This window comes from Amblyomma americanum, chromosome 2 (genome assembly GCF_052857255.1).
Source record: "Amblyomma americanum isolate KBUSLIRL-KWMA chromosome 2, ASM5285725v1, whole genome shotgun sequence".
NCBI classification, from domain to species: domain Eukaryota; kingdom Metazoa; phylum Arthropoda; class Arachnida; order Ixodida; family Ixodidae; genus Amblyomma; species Amblyomma americanum.
The window spans coordinates 158782144-158805465 of record NC_135498.1 but is presented as its reverse complement, the minus strand read 5'-3'; the positions used below and the strand labels follow the sequence as shown (position 1 = coordinate 158805465).

The following is a 23322-nucleotide window of genomic DNA, read 5'->3' as shown; positions in this document are numbered from 1 at the left end:
CTGATGACGTCGTAATTGTCTCGACTAATATGCGAATTTCATAACAGATGACAACACTGAGTGATGATGCATAATTATGATATTGACAAAGTCGTAAGATCAAGTTCACGGCACCAAGAGCAAATTTCTGCCTCATTTCTATCTCCGAACAATGCTTGAATGCACTACTGACAGGTTGAATGAACCGAAAAATATGGAAACGCACAAAACAGTGATTTTCTAATAAACATATCACAATTTCCTATCGAGATTTATCAAATAACTTGCCACAAACAGGATGTCGCTCCACATTTTAATTGTTCTTTTCAAAAGAATCCATCAGTTTTACGCAAACTGCAGAACCTGATCTGAACCTGGAGCGCATGGGGAGGGCGGTACATAGGTGGCGCTCTGTTAAGGCACTGAAGCATCTGTCTTCGATCCAAAGCACGCGAGAAGGAGGAAGGTAAACACTTATTTTTTCGGCCTGTGGAGCCGGTCTAGGTGGTTTGGATCCGTGCTAACCGGCAGGGAGCCCTTCGTCCTCGGCGAACTTGAGAGTCCGCTCCATGGCCCAGAGTTGGAACTCTGGGCAGGAGCTGATCAGCACGGCCTCCCACCGCTCGGAAGTTCGGAGCTCCATTAGGTCCGGGGGATGCGTTTCCCTAGGACAGCCCAAATTATGTTATCTAGTGTGGCTGGCGCCTGGCATCACAATTTGGAGAATACTGGCCAGGATAGACGAGGTAAAAAATGAGAGGGAAAGAAAATTACTAGGTTTGAAGGTGGCGCCAGGGGCTTGTCTAAGCCTTAGCGATTTGTCATGGGGTACGGCTACCGCTTGAGGTGGTAGTGCAGGATGATATAATGATATGAGAGCAGCTTTCTCTTACAGTCGCCCACACCCCGGCTGACGAATCCTCGGGTGGTCTCGATTCCTGGGTTGGAGGAAGGGCTGAAACACATACCAGGGTGAAGAAGTGAAGGAGTAGTGATAGTTCTTGGACGGAAGAGGATAGAGGTGTAAACTCGGCCTTTCGCAAATTTGCGTATGGCTGGTTTAGATTCGGTGAAGATGAGGTCGGCATCAGTCGAAGCTATCGCGGAAGGTATTGCTGCTTCCTCCACAATTTCTGGTTTATGTAGCACATACTGCTGCTGCGGATACGAACATACTGGTTCCAGTCAACGCTGTTAGGGCAAAGGCCAGGCGACCGGGGTGTTATGCGGCGTCAACTTCTATTGCTGTGGAGTAGTGTCAATATTTCTTATGTAACTCCTTGGCCTCTGCCCGGCGTCGACCTTCGTGATGCACAGGGTGCATATTACGGGGTAGAGGAGGAAAGCCATGTGCTCAGTGAGTGTGATGGGGAGCTGCACCAGGTCCGGTTGATGTGACTCACATCCAATTCTGAGTCTGCGAATGATGGAGAGCTCCACCTGACTGAGAAAGACGCTAGTACTGAGACGTGAGGGGTGCCTCGAAGACGTCATGCACTGTATTGTGTGCCCTCTGGGCCAGAGGTCCGGCTGTGGCGGTGCTGTGTGGTATGTGAAGGGCGGCGCGGTCACCTGGCGGATATGACCATGCACTTTGTTGCGTTCGACTGCAAAGGGGTAGAGGTAGGGGAGAGTGCAAGAGAATCGGTTTAGGACAAATGCCTACACCAGACAGCGGAAGTAGTCCTCCATCGTGTCCCGCCAGCAAGCGGCGATGTACTTCATCAGGCTGATAATTAGCGATTCATGGTTAATAAGTCGGGTCAGTGCGTCCGAGTTCCGGCGATCGCACTCAACGAACATCGCTAGTACGTTGATAATCCTGACCTCCTTAATTTAGAGTCCCCCTACGTATACTATAGGATAGGCGGGATCCCCTTTTCGTAGGGCTGGTTACGGAGTAGCACAAGTTTTCCGGGACTGCATTCCAGTCCTGCCACTGAGACATCGACTACAGATCCGGAGTTCCCGGGTTCGAACCCGTCCGCGGCGGCTGCGTTTTTATGGAGGAAAAACGCTAAGGCGCCCGTGTGCTGTGCGATGTCAGTGCACTTTAAAGATCCCCAGGTGGTCGAAATTATTCCGGAGCCCTCCACTACGGCACCTCTCTCTTCCTTTCTTCTTTCACTCCCTCCTTTATCCCTTCCCTTACGGCGCGGTTCAGGTGTCCAACGATATATGAGACAGATACTGCGCCATTTCCTTTTTTCAAAAAACAAATTACTAATTATTATTCACAGAGACATGGGACTCGATTACATATACTGCCTGCTGCGGCATTACATATACCCTATTACATATACTGCCTAATGACGTCATCCCAAAGGATGACGTCAACTTCGTGGAGCGAATAATGAAGGTTGGAGATTTGTGCGGGTTTCTGTGGTAGCGTAATGAAGGTGAGAACGAAGAGGAAAGAAAACAATGGTGAGCCTTGGGGTGTCCCTCGGGTGCCGATAAGAATGGGGCCAGATACCACATTGCCGAGTGTCAGTTCCGAGGTGCGCTCGTAGAGAAAGGCCCTTACCTAGCGAAAAGTTTGTTCACCCCAGTTAAAGAGCGAGAAGTTCTTGATAATCGTATCATTAGAGATGTTCTCAGACGCTTTCGTGATGGTCTCCTTAGAAATGTGAAGCAATACGTCTTGAGTGGATGTGTGTTGTCAGAGCCAATCATGGTGGGGGAATGAGATCAATGCCATCCGCGTAAATCTGAGGGCAACTATTCCGTGCTCCTTCAGCTTCCCAACACGCGAAGTGAGAAAAATCAGAGGTTTTCAGTGGCCTAGGGCTTCCCTTATTTGGGGAAGAACGTGACTCTGACGTGTTTTCACTCCTGGTGGAGCTCTCCCTCCACACAGCAGTCGTTCATGAGCTGCGTCAGGGCTGAAACAGACGCCGACTCTAGGTTTTGTAATACCTTATTAGAGGTGTCATTCGGGTCCGGCGCCGAAATCGGGCGAAGCTGGCCGAGTGCACAGTGGACTCTGCCTCAGTTATGTCAGCGTCGAGGGCCTCGTTAGGGTGGCCTTCGTATGTGGGGAGTGGATCATCATGAGTTGTGTCGAGGTAACGGGCGCCGAGATCTGCCAGCAGGTCCGTGTCCGTACCAGGGTACTGTGCCAGGGAGGTGCTCCCATTGGGCCAATTCTCTCTGGTCGGGATTAAGTAGATGTCAAAGAGACGCCACGTTTTGGCTGAGTTGGCCGCGCATGGTGTCACAGATCTGCCCCCACTGCTGGCGGGTAATACTCAGGGTGTGATCATCTATCTGCAGCTCCAGCTGTACTACCCTGCTATGCAACATGTGGTTGAAGCGTTGGGTTTTCCACCAACTCGTGAGACTCGCGTAAGCGTATTTGAGGTGCAGTAGGCGGCTATCGATCTCGGGATGCTCGTCCGAAGTGATACCCTCTTTGGTATTGGTCACTGCGGGAATATCTTCTTTAAGTCGGGTAATTTAGCAAAGAGGTTGGTGATTTGGGAAGAGCGGTTTGATCATGCCGGGGGCGGAAAATGTCCGTCTGTGATATGCGCCTGGCGGGTAGTACGTTTATGGGGTATGCTTGCGAGGGGTGGGGGAGATATCGGAGTTGTCACTACCCAGCGGTTCCCCAGTGCTGTACTACTGACCACCCTTGATCTTTGAAGCCTGCCAGTTTGGTCGAGCCGTTAGACTCCAGAACGGCTATTAAATCGGAGCTTGGAATAGGTGCCTTCAATGTCGAGCGGCTGGGTACCTCGCTTGAGGCGAAATTCCTTGCAATTCCACTCTCACACATCAACTTGGCGGTGACAAGCTATGCTGGAGTTGTGGGGTGCGAAAATGAAGCTGTGGGGTGGTAGTCGATGGTGGGAGCGCGGACGGGATGGTGGTCGAGGGAGGTGTGTGTATGGTTAAGGGAAGGTAGGCGAGTCGAGTGCCTACAACGCCAGCCAGCGGTCGCTTACCTGCTGTATGAGAGCCGGAAGTTGTTGTTGAGTTTGTTGAACTTACTATTATTGGAGCGTTTTCTGCGCGAATATGACTGTCTTGGCTTCCAAGGCCTCGAATTTGTTGTTTAATTTTGCCTCGAGTTCGGCGGCGGAGTCTACCCAGACTGACCGCTTAGGGAAGGAGGTGGTCTTCCCTTTGTGGGGAGGTGTGGACTCAGTCCATGGATTGTGAGATTTTGGGGATTTCCGGCTCAGAGGCCGTTGTCGGTGTTGGTTGGGCGTTCAGAGCAGATGAGCGAGGTGTGGCTTGTCAGGGGAGCAAGGGGCAGGATACTTTGCCTGGAAGAGGGCGGCGTTGTGATGTATAGCCTGGATTTCCTGCCAAGGAATGTAAAGAGTTTTCCCACAAGGGAGATTCCAGAGGTTAGGACCTGCCCCTCCGAGATCTGAAGAGTGGATTCGGAGGTCACAACCGCCCCGTTCACCTGTTTGATTGGTGGAGATTGTGTCCGGAGTGGATGATGCGGCCGCCGAGGATCCCAGCGGTGGGAAGTACAGGCTGTGGCAACGGCTGGAGCGTCGACTGGAGCAGCTGCTAGACCGAGAGGAGCCGCTTGGTTTGGCACCTGCTTCCAGGGAGCCCGGCGTTGGCGACACCGGGAGCGATCCGGTTGTTGGTAGGCCGCGTGAGAGCAGGAGTCCGGCTTGGGTGGCTTCGGCTGAAAGCAGCGCTTGCAGTGAGGTGAGCCAACGGCGGCGGAGACACCACACAGTACGTGCTATAAAGAGCGCTGTGACAACGGGAGTTGCCTTAGCGGCTCCAGTAATACTTACCCTCCATCAGACTCCTACGTAGTCTTATTTTTAACGTGGCCCATCACATTTATTTATTTATTTATTTATTTATTTATTTATTTATTTATTTATTTATTTATTTATTTATTTATTTATTTATTTATTTATTTATACATAATGCAGCTCATTTTTTTTCTGGGCTATGGCAGGAGTCGGTAAATAAGTATTAGGCGCTAGCCACCTACAAGGCAACACCAAGAAACACCAAACACGCACACAGACATGCAATGCCCTAACCAGCTTCAAAGCAATCAAGAAACTTATTCAGTGGAAGTGCGCGGGTGCTACAAGAAAACGAGTTCTAATAGCTATTGTTCGATGAAAAAAAAAACTGAACATAAGTAATTAAGACCGCGCGTAAAAAAAGAGCAATGTTTAGCGGTTGTTCAAGAAGAACAGCGCGAAAAGACAAGGACCAAAGGATGATACACAAAGACAAGCGCTGACTTTCAACTAAAGATTTATTGCTCGGAACGTGGTAATAAATACATCAGGCTCTAAGCAACAAAAAGAACACATAGGAGTGATACACACTTGTCCACGCACACAAAAAATACCAAACAGATACAGCAGCATTACTTCCTTGCAGATTCCAAGCTAGTTAAACGTGCCGTGGCTAAGTCATGCTATTACAACGCTCTAAACAAATCTTGCATTCATGCTCAACAAGACAGTTTCAACCAGCAAACTGATCGCCTTGTAAAGGCAGGATATCCCAAGCAACTGCTCGGGTCCGTTTCTGAATCGATGCTCGCAAGTTTAAGCAAAAACAACAAGAATGATCTGACAGAGTCTGCCAAGGAAAAAGAAAAAACAACAGTTGTTCCTTACATTCATAAATTTTCCCATAAGCTAAAGAAGATAGGCAACCGAGCTCAAGTAAGAGTTGTTTTTTCGGCTCCCGAAAAGCTTGGGAAATTGTGTAAACGAGTTAATGATGAATTCACGCCAAAAAAGTGTTCCATAAAGCATGAAAATAAGTTTGTTGCATGCCAAGAAGGTGTCATTTATTCTATTCCACTTTCGTGCGGGAAAGAGTATGTTGGCCAGATGGGCAGATGTGTGAACGAGCGCCTAAGAGAACATAATATCACTGTTTATAATACTGTTAAAGGGCACCTCGGCATCCACTGCCGAGACTGCGAAAGCAAAACGTGCCAATCATTCTTCCAACAAACAAAAGTGTTAAGTAGACACCCCAAAACGCTGACTCCAGAAATCATTGAAGCTGCTGAAATCGCCCGGCTAAATGACGCATGTATCCGTAATCCCTCCATATCTTTGTGAAAGAAAGAATTAGAATTTCTATCTGCAAGGAAGTAATGCTGCTGTATCTGTTTGGTATTTTTTGTGTGCGTGGACAAGTGTGTATCACTCCTATGTGTTCTTTTTGTTGCTTAGAGCCTGATGTATTTATTACCACGTTCCGAGCAATAAATCTTTAGTTGAAAGTCAGCGCTTGTCTTTGTGTATCATCCTGTGGTCCTTGTCTTTTCGCGCTGTTCTTCTTGAACATGGCATACCAACTCGCCCAAGCATCAGTCCTAATTTAGCGGTTGGTAGTTTCTTGATGAGGTTGGTTGGGCGCACGTTAAGTAAGTCTTTTGCGAGAGGCGATAATGAGAATTAATAATTCAATGCAGAAAATTTAAATGTCGGTGCGGTGGTGTTCTGACAGAGGAGTTAAATTTACTGATAAATGATCGGAACACAGAGAAAAATTACGGCCATATCGCTGAAAGATGAAGCGAACTGCTTGCCTCTGTACAGCCATTATTCCTGATTTCGCTTGCCCGGCTCGGCCTATAGGCCACAGATGCATATTCAAGAAGAGGACGGACTAGAGATTCGTACATTTGTACGTATTTGTACAGATTTGGCGGACAAATGAACATAAATTCAGAAATTAGTGAATAAATTCTATTCCATAAATCTAACGCGCGAACCCTGACTTTCGACACTAAAATCTTTGTACCGTTACTAAAGGCGCAAGTCAGAGCGCCACTCCTCAAGAGGTGCGTCGTTTTTACTAACCCACCGCCTGTAGTGACTCAGTGGTTAAGGCGCTCGTCTACCGATGCGGAGCACCCGGGTTCGAACCCGACCACGGCGGCCGCGTTTCAATGGAGGTGAAATGTAAAAGGCACCCGTGTGCTGTGCGATGTCAGTGCGCAATAAAGATCCCCAGGTAGTCTAAATTATCCCGGAGACATCCACTACGGCATCTCCAAGATACCAACTGTGGTCAGAATACATAGCGATACATCTGGCAATTTCTCACGAATCGACAGGCCTACATTCAAGTTAAAGACAAGGAACACGGACCCTATACCATCGGATCCCGGGGTACACCACAGAATGCGGTTTTATCTCCCCTCCTCTTCAACCTCGCAATGAAGGACCTTCCGGCAAAATTAAGCTCTATGTCTGGCATCCGATATGCCCTATATGCGGATGATATCTCTATCTGGACAACAGAAGGCAATCTCGGGCACATGGAGACCTGCCTACAACAGGCAGCGGAGGCAGTGGACACTTACGCTGCATACTGTGGTCTCCAGTGGGCTCCCACCAAATCTGAATTTGTCCATATTCGATCCTCTCCTCGGGATGTCACTTCAATTCACCTCACACTCCCTTCGGGCCCGATTAGAGAGGCCAAGGAGATCCGCATCCTCGGCCCTTTATTCACCAACAACGCAGACCGGACACAACACTCGCAAAACTCCGCATGTATAGCGATCAGGTGGGCCGTATGGTACGCCGAGTCTCCAACAAGCGTGGGGGGTTACGAAGCAAAGATGCCTTGCGGCTGGCACATGCCTTTGTAGCGAGTAGAATTCTCTACTCAACCCCCTACCTTCACATGCGGAAACACGACGAGGACCAACTCGAGGTCATGCACCGCAAAGTCATCAAACGGGCTCTTGACCTTCCCATTACCACATCCAACCAGCGTTTGTTGGACATGGGGGTGGTCAACACCTATCGGGAACTCCGAGACGCCCATCTCGTCAACCAATATACGCGCATATCACAAACGCCATCCGGTCGCCGCATTCTTGACCGACTCCACATTCAACACACCATCACCTTTGAGGAACGGGTACGAGCGCCAGAACCCTGGAGACGCGCCCTCAGGGTGCGACCCATTCCCCGCAAAATGTCACTCTCTGACCACAATGGCCGCCGCCAGGCTCGTGCGGAAGCACTGGAGCGACATTATGGTCGACAACAACACGTGTGTTACGTGGACATTGCCGGTCTCCATCGTAGGGGGTGGTTCACCGCAGCAGTGGTCCACGACAACACCACAGTGGCAGGACTCACTTTCCGCCCCAACAGTGCAACACACGCAGAGGAAATCGCGATTGCGCTTCACTCTCTCTCCCACAAGTGAAACACATCATTACCGACTCGAAGGGGGCCTGTCGGAACTATGAGCTGGGTTGGATACCTCCTCTCGCCTGGCGCATCCTACAAAATTGCTGTCTGTCCAGTGACCCTCCAAACTGTAACCTTATATGGGCTCCCGGCCACCAGGGACTCCAGGGCAATGAGTTAGCCGATCAGGCGGCCCGCGCGCTCTCTCCCCGGGCACTCACACTTGCTCAGGAAGCCTACTACGAGCCTACCCAATATCTAATTACATTCAAAGACATCACTACATATTATAAGGACAGTCATCTTCGCTTTCCAGAACCCTGTAAGGGTCTCCGGAGAGCAGACGAATGGCTTTTTCTCAAAATTTTTACAAATACAATGCTGTGCCCGGCAGTATTGAAACACTTCAATTAAGAATTTGATGGTGGCTGCAGGCTGTGCGGAACGACGTTCTCGGACGTTTTCCATATGGTCTGGGCCTGCCCTTCCAATCCCCACTCTTCCCAATCCTTCATCTCCCACCCTTCTAGGGAGGCCTGGGAGGCGGCGCTGCTCAACTTACATGACCTGCAGTCCCAACAGACCTTGGTCGCCAGGGCGCGAGCGGCGCTAGACGCGATTGGGGCTCCGGAATAGGGGCTCCACCTAGATTTGTGAGGACCTGGGCCATAGGGCCTGGGCCCAAACACCTCCTTGTAAATAATAAATGTTTACCACCACCACCACCACCTCCTTTCTTGCTTTATTCTTTCACGCCCTCCTTTGACCCATCCTTTACGGCGTGGTTCGGGTGTCCACCTCGATATGTGAGACAGTTACTGCGTCATCTCGTTTTGTCAAAAGCCAGTTTCCAATTATTGTTTTACACCAAAGCATGAAGGAATGAGATTCCATGTTATCTTACGAATTCTGCTAAATGCAGGCGATATCGGGCCGTGGCATTTCCTTAGCAAGGCACTTTGTTTTTGAAAAAATTTTCATGATTCTTTGCCCTCAGAATTTGAAAATAATATCCTATATGAGACATTTTCGCTTAAAAACGCCTGCATGATAAGTAGCCAGCGTATCTTTTCCGGTCACTACAGTGAGAGGAAACGACCCGACATTTAAATATTTCACACCTTTCTCCAGATATTGTGCTTAAAGGAGAGGCTTTGTTTTCTCTTGGTAATGCAACAGCAAGTGGCATAAATAGGACCTTTGTATTAGCACGGTCGTGCAGCGTAAGCTCGATAGTCAAGATGGAGCTTCCATGTCCGGTACTGCTTTCGTTGTTTGGGACTGCTATGCACTGCCATGGTCAACTACTCCCATCGTTGTCCGGTCGAGCTCCGAAATAAGTCGCGCCTTCCGAAAGGTATAGTGAGCACCTGTTTACTTTTTATTGAACGAGCACATTTAACGCCAGCATCATTGTCTCACCAGTCTGCGAATTTTAGACCGTTCGTTCGTGCACACCAGAAGAAAGCTCGCGCAAATATAATACACGGGAGAGAATTTTAAGCCACACTCTGTTTCAAACCTACGAGCATTGGTGCTCAACCCGAAGTATCACCCAAGCTTTAAACAGCTAGGATATCTTCCTGAAACACCTTGCGTGTTTCTAGGAAGCATTTCCGCTGGCAAAAATTAGCGGTTCATGTTGACCGTTGAGGCACTGCTGCTTCATGGGGGACAAGAAGAGCCCCAAAAAGTGAAACGGAGCCAATAGGCACAAACGCGCGTTAGAGTTTAAGTGAAGTGCGATAACAATGGAGCCACATCGACAAAAAGTAGAGGAAGTAGCGCTCAAAGAACATGAAGAGATTTGTGGGGCATATTTGACGTGTCTCCCAGAGTGCGTTTGCGCCATGCCTGAAGGAAACTATCAATTTCGGCCTGTTCTGCGTATGCTAAGACGAAAAGCGGGCCAGAGCTAATGTTAGGGCGCCTCTACAGCTTTCTTGAAGATGGATAGGAAAAAAAAAACCCTAGCTTCTGTTGCAGTGAAGTCACAACTGTCCAGAGCCAAGAAGCGAGGAACATCTCATACAGCGGCCTCTAAAGCACACAGCGAACTTCAGCCTGCACGGCCGGACACTCGGCCGCCAAGGAAGCTTGAACGGTGTGCGAGTACCTTGTCGTGCAGCACGTTTGCGCGCACCGTCCAGAGAGCGTTCGCCTTCTGTTCGACCCGCCACACGTTTGTGGTCCTGGCCTCCCGCGTACTTGCAGCGTTCAGAGCATGACGTTGCCTTCCAGCTGCATCCATGGCCCTTCTGCAACGCGAGTGATGTTCCAAGAACTGCATCATAACTGCAGCGCCTGCTGCTCTGTAGACGCACAGGATACCGCGCCCTCAGGTCATTGCAGGATGTGGCGCCGCCCGCGTTCGCGCCGAGCGCGTGAAGTGACCATAACTGAACTAATCAGTTTTCCCTCGTGGCAGCATCGCAAAGTCTCTGCCTGTGTTCGCTTCGCATTCTTCTGAGTTATATAATTTCATGTTATCGATCTGAGTTTTGCTCATCTTAATTACACCCCGTAATCGGGATGCCCCCTGCATCTACAATACGGTCACGTAGTGGCGAAGGCAGTCGAAGCAGCGAGGAGGACAGCCCAAATTTCTTTAAACGATAACTGTTTATTGGGTTGACCTTGGCCCAGAATGACCCGAATGACTCAACGGCGACGAAAGCAACAAGCGTGCTCGGCGGTCGTCGAACAGAATGCCCACTGGTCTCGGCTGTGCTCAATTTAAAGCTGAGAGTCAACTTTCCACATACGGCGTGCAATTTAGTTACACAACATTCTGGAACAACGTAGAATCGGCTCCGCCTGGGTGCAATCAATCGAGATAAATCTTGTCGCGTCTTGCACCATAAATTACAAAAAGATAAAGCGGCGTGGCGGCAACTTTGAAGAATGAACAAACACTACAAAGATTTGCGGCAATACTTTTGCCTCGATTACAACTTTTCGACTTCACAGCTTCCCTTTTTTATGATGGTTTAATGGCCAGGAAATCGCAGCTGTCGCGGCACTCTCAGCCGGCAACCGAGGCTGAGACGGCACCCTCTAATATATGGCAAGCGCGCTGTAAATAGTGTCACAACCACTAAAGTTGAAATAAGTAGTTGGATTCCTTTCTCACTTTCTAACGGCGATTGCGCCGCGTGAGGGAAGGTGTGCAGTGTATTGACTCCCGCTGAATTTCCATAGTCGAGTAGGAATAATTTTTAATGTTTGCTGAGAAAGTGAATATTGTTCTTGCAATCTTCTTAAAAAAGCTGACGTTTTTAAGAAACTTCGCGTCATGTAGTTTCCGCTGTACAATATAAGGAAAACGATAACGCACGCCGGATTCTCCAGTATGCTCCGATATGGTGTAACAATTTATGGACACTGCACACTTTTCTGGCACAACGAAATAAATGCTAGATTCCATACCGCACTAAGAACACAGCATACGACTTAAGCCTCAATACTGACGCATACCGTTTTAAAAGCCTTTCAGTGGTGAATTTCATTAATTTTTTTTATTCAGAAGGTTGTTCGAAGGACTTCTGCTGTAGTGATTTTTAGCTGCGTATATTTTACCCCGTTACTCAAGGCCGAAAGACCGTTTTTGGAGGGCATGATGTTCTGCAAGATATCGTTCCAGAACGTTGGCTCATCACGTTCATAACGGCAGCAAGTTATGTATCCGAGGTTTGTGCACTTTGTAAAAAAAAAATTGTTACTTCCTATGCGTGACGAACCACTTGTATATATTGCTGACTGCCACTGCCGCACACAAGCCCAATGTGCTTAAGCGGCGCAGGAGTATGGAAATGTGAATTAGCGGCAATGAAAGAATTACAAATAAAGAAATTACAGGCAAAATTCCGAAAAATTAAACAATATGGGAGGCACGGACTTCGATATGTTCATTTCTTGTGGGCAGATGAGGAAGGATTTCACGCGGATGGAGGCAAAATTGCGGTAGACATCTTGAGTGTTGCTTCCGCCTCTTGCGGCGTTGGCAGGAAATCGCGATTTTGATATAGAAAAGTAGATCCAACAAAGGTCAGAACCACCACCATGGTTCATCCCGGCGAGTGACAGGCCAGTACTGACCCTCCTTTTAGGGTCATGGTTCCTACCCGTGACTCTAATATTATTTCTATTACGTGGCGGGGTCCGAGTCAAGGCCAGGTGCACGATCTCGAAAGCCCACACAAGCTGCAAAGCGCACAAAAGAACAACCAGCGAAACTTCGGGGCACAGAGCACGCGCCCAGCCTGGCACTACGGTTTTATCGTTGCCGTTTACGTTATATGACTCAATACATTACGATGTACGCTAGAAAAGAAGGCAGCAATCCCCTAGTTTCGGTCTCATTATGTTGTGCGTTGTTGCCTTCTTAGAGTAAATGGCTGTGATGCTAGTGAGAAATGTTAATCACAAGGACCCCTTGTACAAAGCTGCAAAAAAGGAACTAAAGGTGGACGGAGGGGGTCATCAAATCACACCAAATGAAATCAGCTCATTTTTGCCTTCTGGTACGCTACGTATGGAGGAGACCGACAGGAAAAACCGGCCCATGGGCGGCTTGAACTGAGAATAAAGACTATAAAAAAGCTGATTTCTCACCGTTTAACACACTCTGGATGACCCGATGCCGTTTTAAAAACAGAGGAAAGGTTGTATGAGTGGACAGCGTCATAAACGTAACATAACTGTGAGCATGCCTCCCAGAAGTCATCTCTTGCTTGTCTAGCGTGACATTCAGAAGCGATGCGCATGCTACATTAAACTATTCACTGAATATTGCTGTCCCTAGTCTTTAGATACAGTCGTTTGGCGTTACCGCAGATCTAAAACGAAGTCGAAAAAAAAGACCGCTATTATGAGTCACTCTCTCTCTCTCTCTCTCTCTCTCCACTGCGACAGCCTGCGTAGCAGGACAAGAAGCTTGCGGCAACACTGTGCGCTTCTTCTAAGCAATTACGTGCCGCGACATAACACTTGCACTAAGCACCATATAAAGCCTGCTAGCCTTTAGTGAGCAAATCTCCTATGAGAACGATAGAGCCCTCTATGTGTGTGCGAAGAATTGCCGAAATACAATGTTTAGGCAATGCAGGTCGGTGATGAGGTTAGTAGTTGTAACATTTTTCACGATGAAAATATTCACTTGCAAGAAACCCCGCTGCAAAATATGTATAGGCCTACAAACATTGTGAATTAATTCGCACCAAAATTTAAGATTGCATGCCATCTTTTCTGAAACAAAATTTAAATGGAAAAATTAAGTTAAAGCAACCCTTCGAAAACCGCATTCAGAAGTGTTTTTCATCGCTCTATTGTCTAGGATATTAATTAAAACCATTTTTCGCATCTGTAAACGTAACAGTCGCGGTAAATGTTTGAAGTGAAAATTTGCACATTGCACATTTGCACATTGCACATTAAGATACTTATTTTTCGTTCCACAGCAGGCCGAATCGAAGGGTGAGGAAAGCGCTCAGAATAATGTGCGCGGCAAGAGGAATGTGCGCGGCATGAATGCCGCTGCACGGCACACATCCGGGAACCGCGGCCTGTTCCGACCTAGTGGATGCAATTGCTGTCGCTGATGTAAGGCAGCTGAAGAACATTGTAAGACACTGTTTTGACTGTTTTGACTGTATTGATGAGAATGGTCTAACCTTCCGATGCGCAGCAAAATCTTGCTTTTAAACTCTGGCCCGCACTCGGACCAAGTAGGTCAGACTGCCATCGAAAACCGATGGTAAGCGTTCTGGACAATAATTAGCAGAAAACTACAAACGTCCCGAGGGGGCTTCTGCGAATATATTTTTTGTTTTTATGGTGCAATCTTAGGACATGTGAAAACCGATGTGTTCATCCAGCATATAGATCGTGTCCATAATTTCTATGTATGAATGCGTAATTTAGCGGTCTCAGTGCAAGAAGCAGTCGTTGTTTCGCAACTTTCATTTATGGTACGAAGGAAGTACGGACATTGTCTAGAGCGCAGCAACCTTTTCAACACCAACATTACTCACCTTTATGGGCTCAAATTTCTATGCCAAACATTTGTGCAGTCACCTGCAGTTGAGAAATTACTTGATCAGTGTCAACTTGAAAATCTTTCAGTCAAGGAACGAAGGATACTGAGTACTCAACTGCCCTTAACAGAATGTATTTGAGCATTGATTGAACGATATGCGCCGCATATATTTAAACGTTCCTGAATCTCTAGAGAGATTTAAGCACTCCGAGCACATTATTTTTGACTGACACAAATAACCAGCATCGTCCCGACATAGTAAATTTCTTGAACATTGTGCCTTTTATACACAGTCTGGATTCCCACCGGGTAACTTAATAGCAGTAACCATTTAACCGGCCAACAACTGTATACCTTTGCTGAATGATTATGCCTAGTATAAAAAAACGTAGAAAATTCTGAAAACTGAAGACCTAGAGCTGCCTTGGTCATCCAAAAAACAGAAATGCTCGCAAACCTGCATTTACCGACAGCTTATTGTCCGTTCATCTCCCCATCTGAGCAACATTGCATCAAAATGCCTGCGCACTAAACAGAAAAGAAAACAAAACAAAAATTAACATTCACAGGAAGTGTTAGTCTGTTAATCTACTAGGCAGGCTACTCCAGGTGTATATGATAAGGATGAAGTGAAACACACTCACACAAGACCATATTAAGACGACAAGCATGATGAGGACTAAGAGCACATGCTGAACGCAGGAGAAGGCGAGGATCAAATGCTAAACATGTTCAAATCAGACATCTTCCATATGCAGCACTGCGTGCCCGAAATGATTCAGTGCTTTCCATGTCCGGTGGGCGCAACGCCAAATGAGTGGATTCAGAGACAAAAAAAAAGGAAGACGGAAGGCAGGGAGGTTTACCAGGAGGGTGTTTCAGTTGGCTACCTTGAACTTGAATAGAGGGATTTAAAAGAGAAAGAGGGGAGCGCTCAGAATCACAAGCACGATCTGGCACAGGCGTACCATCACCTAAGGTTTGGAAACAGTCCTTTGTGTTCAATCAGGGCGGTAAGTTGCTGGGGCTACGATACGAGAATCCAACGCTCGTCACAGGTCTAAGATCGATGTACTCTAGAGGCTATCCAGGAACAGGAAGAAAAGCGATTATTATATTGCACTGTTGCTGATTGCAACAGATGGTGAAGCATTGTGGTGATGATGGTTAAGCATTGTAATGTGCTGGTCGTAAGTGAATTGTTTGAAAGCGTTTAGTGCAAGACATTTAGAGAACGATTTCAACGTGAGAATAGCTCAAGGTATATACGAATGCCACCTCGTACATAAATACTGTAGATAATGTGTGCCAGGCCTGAATAGGAAAATTTCAGAGCTTCGCTGCGTCAAACGCTATGGCATTGATCGATATTACACTACGCAACCGCGAGTTCACACGCGAGCTATTTAACGGTGTCGACCAAAAACTACAATTAGTCCATCTCCATCAAATATGGAAAGTTATAGTCAGCAGTCTAATGCGTGAAATGTGAACGTGCGCGTCTTTTTTCATGTAAATCCACAAATCTACCAAGCATGTATTGTCTGCGGCTTAACGCATCTCATAAGGACTCTCATTTATATATATATATATATATATATATATATATATATATATATATATATATATATATATATATATATATATATATATATATAGCAGATAAATTAAATGAAATGAGGGGCCCGTTTGACAAAGTTATGAAGGGAGCTAACAGTCACCGAAACCAAGGTGCATAGGGGAATGTTTTTTTTTGTGTTGTCCTATTTAGTGGGACAATAATACTTAGATTAATCTATCGCTTAAAGAAAATTACTTAGAAAGCAGCAGAAAAAACAACCATGCCGCCGGTGGGATCCGAACCCACGACCTCCGAATATCGCGTCCGGTGCTCTTACCAACTGAGCTACGGCGACGGCTGTCCAATCTGCTGCTCTCCTGGGTATTTATGTTCATTGGGTGTAAGCGAACCTTGAGAGTGTTCACTAGAGCCACCCTCGACCATAGCGGCGGACGTAGCACGTCCTGTAATACCGCGAGTATGACGTGGAACGTCATCTAACGGCGAGGGCGGAAACTGTGCGAGAGCCCTCTTAAGCTACCTATGGCATCAAGACTGCCAGAACCGACACCCTCGTTAAGCTATTAGCAGATAAGTTAAATGAAATGAGGGGCCCGTTTGACAAAGTTATGAAGGGAGCTAACAGTCACCGAAACCAAGGTGCATAAGAGAATGTTTTTTTTATGTGTTGTGTTAATTAGTGGGACAATAATGCTTAGATTAATCTATTGCTTAAAGAAAATTACTTATAAAGCAGCACAAAAAACAACCATGCCGCCGGTGGGATCCGAACCCACGACCTCCAAATATCGCGTCCGGTGCTCTTACCAACTGAGCTACGGCGACGGCTGTCCAATCTGCCGCTCTCGTGGGTATTTATGTTCATCGGGTGTAAGCGAACCTTGAGAGTGTTCACCAGCGCCGTGTGTGTGTGTGTGTGTGTGTGTGTGTGTGTGTGTGTGTGTGTGTGTGTGTGTGTGTGTGTGTGTGTGTGTGTGTGTGTGTGTGTGCGTGTGCGTGTGCGTGTGCGTGTGTGTGTGTGTGTGTGTGTGTGTGTGTGTGTGTGTGTGTGTGTGTGTGTGTGTGTGTGTGTGTGTGTGTGTGTGTGTGTGTGTGTGTGTGTGTGTGTGTGTGTGTGTGTGTGTGTGTGTCACTATATCGTGATATAAAAATTCCAACACTCCCTGTTCATTATGCGCTCGGAAATGGTAGCTTTTATTCATGCACCAATGGATGCCACTGTCTAGATGGATGCTCTGGAGGCCCTAGCTTGTTTCTATCGCAGTAAATGAGACTGCAGAAATAGCATCGCTCTGGAGCATTTGAAATGGTGTGGGCGAGACTTCTTGCTCTTAATTCCAGGGAGCCGGAATACAATGCCTGTAACAAGCAGACCATTCAATTAGATCATCGCCTGTTTATAAGAGTATTCTCGCTATTGTTGGAATTCAAGGAAATTCTAATTTCATTTTTGTCAACCTGATCCTTTGGACACATCCGTCATCATTGTGAGAACTGTCTTCATTCGTGCACTTAAAGCTCAGTAGAGTGTGAGCACAGAGTTACTGCTCATAACTTTTATTTTTTCGAGATGAGCGCTTAAAAATCGCTTGATCAACCAACTATTATCGTATTGCCGTTTTCTTCCAGAACTCAGGTCCACACCAATCGTTTGTGCAAACTTCACATCAATCAAGGAATATAGCTTCCAGCATGCCGATAATTGTTTTCATTACCGAGCTTACGAATTTTTCAGCAATAAAACTCTCAGGTTTCTAACTGATGAGTTTTAGTTATATCTCTGCAGACTACTCGAAATCGCCGACTCTTAGGCTGCACTGTGAGCCAAGAATAGCCAAGGCCCAATTAGTGTAGACCAGGATGCGTCCACAAAGACAAATTTGCCTGCAAATGTCTAATAGAGCGCGCTTTGAAGTAGAGCCGGATTACCTAGCAGCGACTGCATGGGCCACTGTCACACGGGAACCACGGCAATATTCAGGACTACTGACCTCCAGAAATCCGTACACACGACGTGTTTAGAATGGTGGCGTGTTTGGTTTCTTGCTGTGCAAGCATCAGATGTAATTAAACAATTAATCAGGCTCACGGCTGTCTAGCTTACACCTCGGGCCAAAGCGGCATGTGCAAAACGAGCTTCCCGGTCTCTTCGTCTACAACAGCATAGGACCTGTCCTCTGCCGGCCACAGTTCGCTGGTGCTTGAATTTAGTTTAGAGGTGAAAAACATTAAAATTCCTTGTTTACTAAGCTCGCGTGACAAGAGAGTTGAGCTGTCACCACCGAGGCCACTGGCGAGTAAGATTAATAGCGGCCACTCATGTGTTCCGGACTTCTTCCACATCAACAGAGAAACTTTTGTTGTGTGCAACGTTCCTCCTCGCTTGTAGTATGTTGCACCCTTGGCTCACCCTTTATCGCGACCAGAAATAAGCTACAAGCACCCTAAGCAGAAAACTGCTTGTACTAAAAGTTGCAACAACAGGGGAAAAAGAATGTGACCCTTTTGTTTAGCTTCCCAACAGCTCCCGAACGGCGCACCTATTATAGGCTGAAGATGAAGAGAAAGCAAACGGTTAAGTTGGCCATGTGTGCACATGCATGTTCTGTGCTTGTGTCCTTGTGCATATAAAGTTCACGCGCTGTTAACGCAGCCAGCCTTACGCGTTTAAATATCCGTAATGCTTTGAAAGTGCGCAATTATCTGCCGCCTACCAAGGAGCTTAATTTGTTCATGAATTGTTCCTGCGTTTCTTTTTGCAAGCGCACCATCAACGGTTGGCTGCGCTTGGAGCGAATAAGACAAGTTACTTGCTCTCCATCCCGGCATTCTGGTAGGAGAACAAACTGCTGAGCCTCCATGCGAGACTAAGCTCTATTTACGTCTCTGCATCCCAGGTGTAATTTGCGGAAACGTATGGACGCAACAAGCCGATATACAATGTCAGCGAGGTCAGCTTCCGCAAGTCGAATATACGCGGGAAGGCAAACAAAGTGTGACCTTGACAAAGCAAGGCTGCATTTTTATTTGGCGTTGTACACTCTCCAAAGCCTGAAACATTATTCCGTTTGTGTTTCGTTTTCGTTTCTACGAGCACTTACTACGCGTATACGAGGAGTAGAATTCCTTTTTATAGCTCTAGTACCGCTTTTCTTCGTCTATCCACACTGTAATTTTCGTGGCTGGCACTAAGCACTAGCCACTACAGCGCTCTTTACATTCGGTGTTTACCCTGATACTAAATTAGCCAAGCTGCAGCCTTTAACTTGCACTCGGTGCATGCTTCAAGCATTGTCCTTCCCACAAGTGGCAGCACTTTTTTGCGTATGCTCATGAGCCTGGGGGTGTCTATAACGGCGCAACACCAAGCGAAAGAACGTCGTAAACACCATCGCGGTAGTTACCGTCCAGCGCATTCAAGCAGGCATTTTTTGCGGGTGCTGTAGCTTGCAAAGGAAAGCTGCGCTGAGGGATTTCCGCGGGGTGCCGTGCACAAATGCGTGTGCGACGTAATATTCTGTCGTGTAGGAGCTACGGTGATCGCAATTACCTTCACAGAAGCACTGGCGTTTATTCCCAGTTCAGGAAATAGTGCTTACCTATGACTCTTAGGAGCTACGGTGATCGCAATTACCTTCACAGAAGCACTGGCGTTTATTCCCGGTTCAAGAAATAGTGCTTACCTATGACTCTATCAGTTATCTGTCAATCTATTACTATCACTTTTCGCCTCATGGCATCAATCCATGATTACAATAAGAGTCATCTAAGGCGAAATACAAAAGTACACTCGTGCTTTGTTATCTCAGAGCATGTTCTAAAAGTCCTCTGAAACTCCAACAAATCTAAATCAATGCGGAACCCTCCAGTAGCGCATCTACCATAGCCCCATGTGCAGTGCAAAACTTCCCAAGCCATACCATAGCGTACCATACCATAACACAGCGTTTTACTCATCATAATCTTTTTGAGTTACTGCAATGTTTTAATGTTCTTTTTTTGCCCTATAAACGAGACGCGCTCTTACCGCAAGCGATTTCCTCCGTTCCGTCATTATCGTTGTCACCAAAAATTGCCACCGATTTGCTTGGTTAAGCTAAATGCGACTGAGGTGCGCTAGCAGGTTTGCCCTTTTTAGTTTTGTTTGTCTATTTATTGCTTGTTATAAGCTTGAGAATTCGAGTAGCACCCAGATGTTCTTGCAGTGGTTCTTCGGCTTGCCTCTTGCGATAAGCTGCCTGAGCTGTACGTTGCGATTCGAGTTGCCGCTCCCTCTATTCGGCGGCTCCTAGATACGCTTGTAGTACAGTACACGCCTACCTATTTTACGTTGGTTGGTTGCTTGGCCTCAAAAATAATGCTGGCACATAACCACTATGGAGGAGTGGCCAAGACACTGGCGGTTAATTGCTGGAAACTGTAATGTTTTGACAGGAAAAGGAGTAGTAATGCATATAGGCTGATAGTTTGGAATACGCAAAGACAGGGGTCCTGTTGTTGCTGCCTCAAATACGATGTCACATACCCACGGTGGGAGATTGGCCAGGGTTCAGCCTAACTGGCACGCTCCTCTCTTTCTGCTTTTTTTTCGGGGGGGGGGGGGGGGGGGTTGTAGGGAATAGCAGTTTGTCGGAGCCAAGGGTCCTGTTAACTTTGAGATCGACTTTATCATTCGCCTCTTCTTCCTCGCTCTTCTTCTTTCTCGCTCTCCATCTTTCTCCGCATCCCGTTTAGCAAGGTTATACTGTCTTCACCGCTCTGTTTCGACTTGCCGCCTCGCTCTATCCGCTCGGTCAGTAGACCCACGTCGGCGCTCTGTTCTTCTGTGTTGCAGTCCAGCTCGCCGTTCACGTCATTTGAATCTGTCGAAGGCTCGGCATCATCCATGATTTATTGTTTGCACGCATAGGGTGGGCGCAGCTGGCAAAGGACAGGATTAATTGGAGAGACGTGAGAGAGGCCTTTGCCCTGCAGTGGGCGTAGTCAGGCTGATGATGCGGATAATGTTGGTTGGTTGGTTGGCCTCAAATAAAGATGGCACATACAAACTACGGGGAATGACCAAGAAAAAGTAGGTGAATTGCAGGAAACAGAAGCGTATTGAGGAAAAATAAAAGGTGGCCGATTTGCGTACTTGGGCCAAATGGGAATTAGGTGCACCAGCAGATCGGATTTGCCCTCGGTTCCGGTGTTCATATCCAGGTTCACGGATGACAGCTCGGACATCCATAATGGGTTGATATCCATACGCGATGAATTGGTCATCCTCTACCTTGATGAATCGCTGGGAGTCTTCCTATTACTCCTGGCGCAGTGGTCAAGCGATGCGCCACTGTTCTTCTATGGCAGGTGCTGCCATCGGTGCCTCGCACAGCCGCTAAATGTCGGAAATGGCCACTACATGTGCTACCGCACTGAAAGTAATAATGTTATATTATTGCTGCATGTCCACACAAACATGTTTCTCATTATTCATCTTGACATCCTCTCTCCAATCGGCTGCGGCTGGTGCGACGCTCCTCCGAGGTTACCCTAGCTTGCCAGAGTTTCTCCGAGGCTTCAACATGACGAGACAAAAAACGTACGCTCCGACAAACTGCTATTCCCTGTTACCCCCCTCCCCCCGCCGCCCTAAAAAAAAAGAAAAGCAAGAAGAGAAGAGCGTTCCAGTTAGGAAAGATGCGCTCTCGCTTTTTCTCGCCAGCAATCCCGCAGCAGAGGCACATTAGCCTTATGAAGACGATGTGCCCCACTTACTCATGGGATGCCTCGATACCAACTCACTGTTCAGGTTGAAGACTCCTCGCATTGTTTTAGGTATGAGATCCAATGTTGCACCGCCTGCAATATCGTTGAGGAATGCAGCATTTCGACTATTTCGGGCGCGAGACTGGCGAATACTACTGCGAGGCACCCAAGTATTCAGTCTAAAATCTTAGAGCGCTTTGTTACCCGCCGCGGTGACTCAGTGGTTAGGGCGCTCAGCTACTGATCTGGAGTTCCCGTGTTCGAACCCGACCGCGGCGGCTGCGTTTTTATGGAGGCAAAACGCTAAGGCGCCCGTGTGCTGTGCGATGTCAGTGCACGTTAATGTTCCCCAGGTGGTCGAAGTTATTCCGGAGCCCTCCACTACGGCACCTCTTTCTTCCTCTCATTCACTCCCTCCTTTATTCCTTCCCTTTTTTCTGCTTCTAATTGTATTGCTTAAATTTTCTCATGGGCGTTGGCCCCTTTCTTTTGTTTTAAATTCGTTTTGCCTGCGATAGCCCTCGTTTAGTGCGGGCTTTCTCGCACATTTATATTCTCTAGTGTTTCGTATTTCTTGAGAATTTTAAAATAAAGGGTATATACAACGTGCGGTATGTTATCACACGCTTTTTGCAGGAATTCGGCCCTGGGTTTCTTAATCTATACGTGATGGTCTGGATGCTGATTTCCTGTACTGCTGCCACATTGATGTTTTCGTATTTCTCGTAGAATGTTTTTTCTTGCTTCTGGAGGCCATTTCCGGTTTTATAGGTTTTACACATAGAGACGTGAGTATGTTCCTTCTTGTGCGTGTTAGTGACAGCACAGAATTGCAGGGCCCTGGTGATAGTCTTTCTCGTTGGCTCATGAGGTGTTTGTTATCCGGCGATTTCCTCCAGGATACGAGGAGGGCCTAAGGCCTGTAATTTCATATAGGCCGTACAGGGCGTAGCCCTAGAACCCCTTGGTAAGCTTTGGTGATTTGTGCATTTATTTATTTTTTCGGCTTGAAGACAGTAAATGACGTGTCAAAGCGCATTACGTAACCATCTTGCCTCACATATCCCGTGTTTGTAATTCTCTACATCATTTTTGGTATCATATGGTGGTTCCTGTACGATTCTATAGTGTGGCTGAGATGCTACCATCTTCTTATATTTGGAGGCCTAGAATTCGTCTTCAGTACCGCTTTTATTGTCTCATTCCCTATACAGGTAGTTATATTTGCGCCTCTTTTGGTTTTCCTCCGGCCTTTTCCTTGCTTGGGCTTTTTTTTTGGTGGGGGGGGAGGAAATGGCGCAGTATCTGTCTCACATATCGGCGTACCCTTACAAAAATGTTCTATAAACTTCAATAGACTATAGACTTCTTACAGACTATTCCCTTCCTATAGATCATTAGTTTTGACTATTCATAGTCTGTAGGCTGTCATAGACAATAGTCTATGAAAAGTGTATGGCCATAAAACTATAGATTGCCTATAGGATTTGCATTGCCTTTAGACGGTCCTCTATGAAGTCTATAGCCTTTATAGACAAAAGTCTATGGACGGTCTAAAGACTGTCTAAAGAAATTTTTTAAGGGGACACCTGAACCGCCACTAAGGGAGAGAATAAAGAGGGGACTAAGAAAAAAAAAGGACGAAAGAGGTGCCGTAGTGGAGGGCTCCGGAGTAATTTCGACAACCTGGGGATCTTTAACGTGCACTGACATCGCACAGCACACGGCCTTTGCGTTTCGCATCCACCGAAACGCGGCCGCCACGGTCGGGTTCGAACCAGGGTACTCCGGATCAGTTGCCG

The 23322-nt window shown here is 47.1% G+C and overlaps 1 pseudogene; it reads right to left on the bottom strand.

The window, feature by feature from the left end:
• Window positions 1–813: 813 nt before the first annotated feature.
• Window positions 814–23322, bottom strand: part of LOC144120163 (uncharacterized) — a 35023-nt pseudogene continuing 12514 nt past the window's right edge.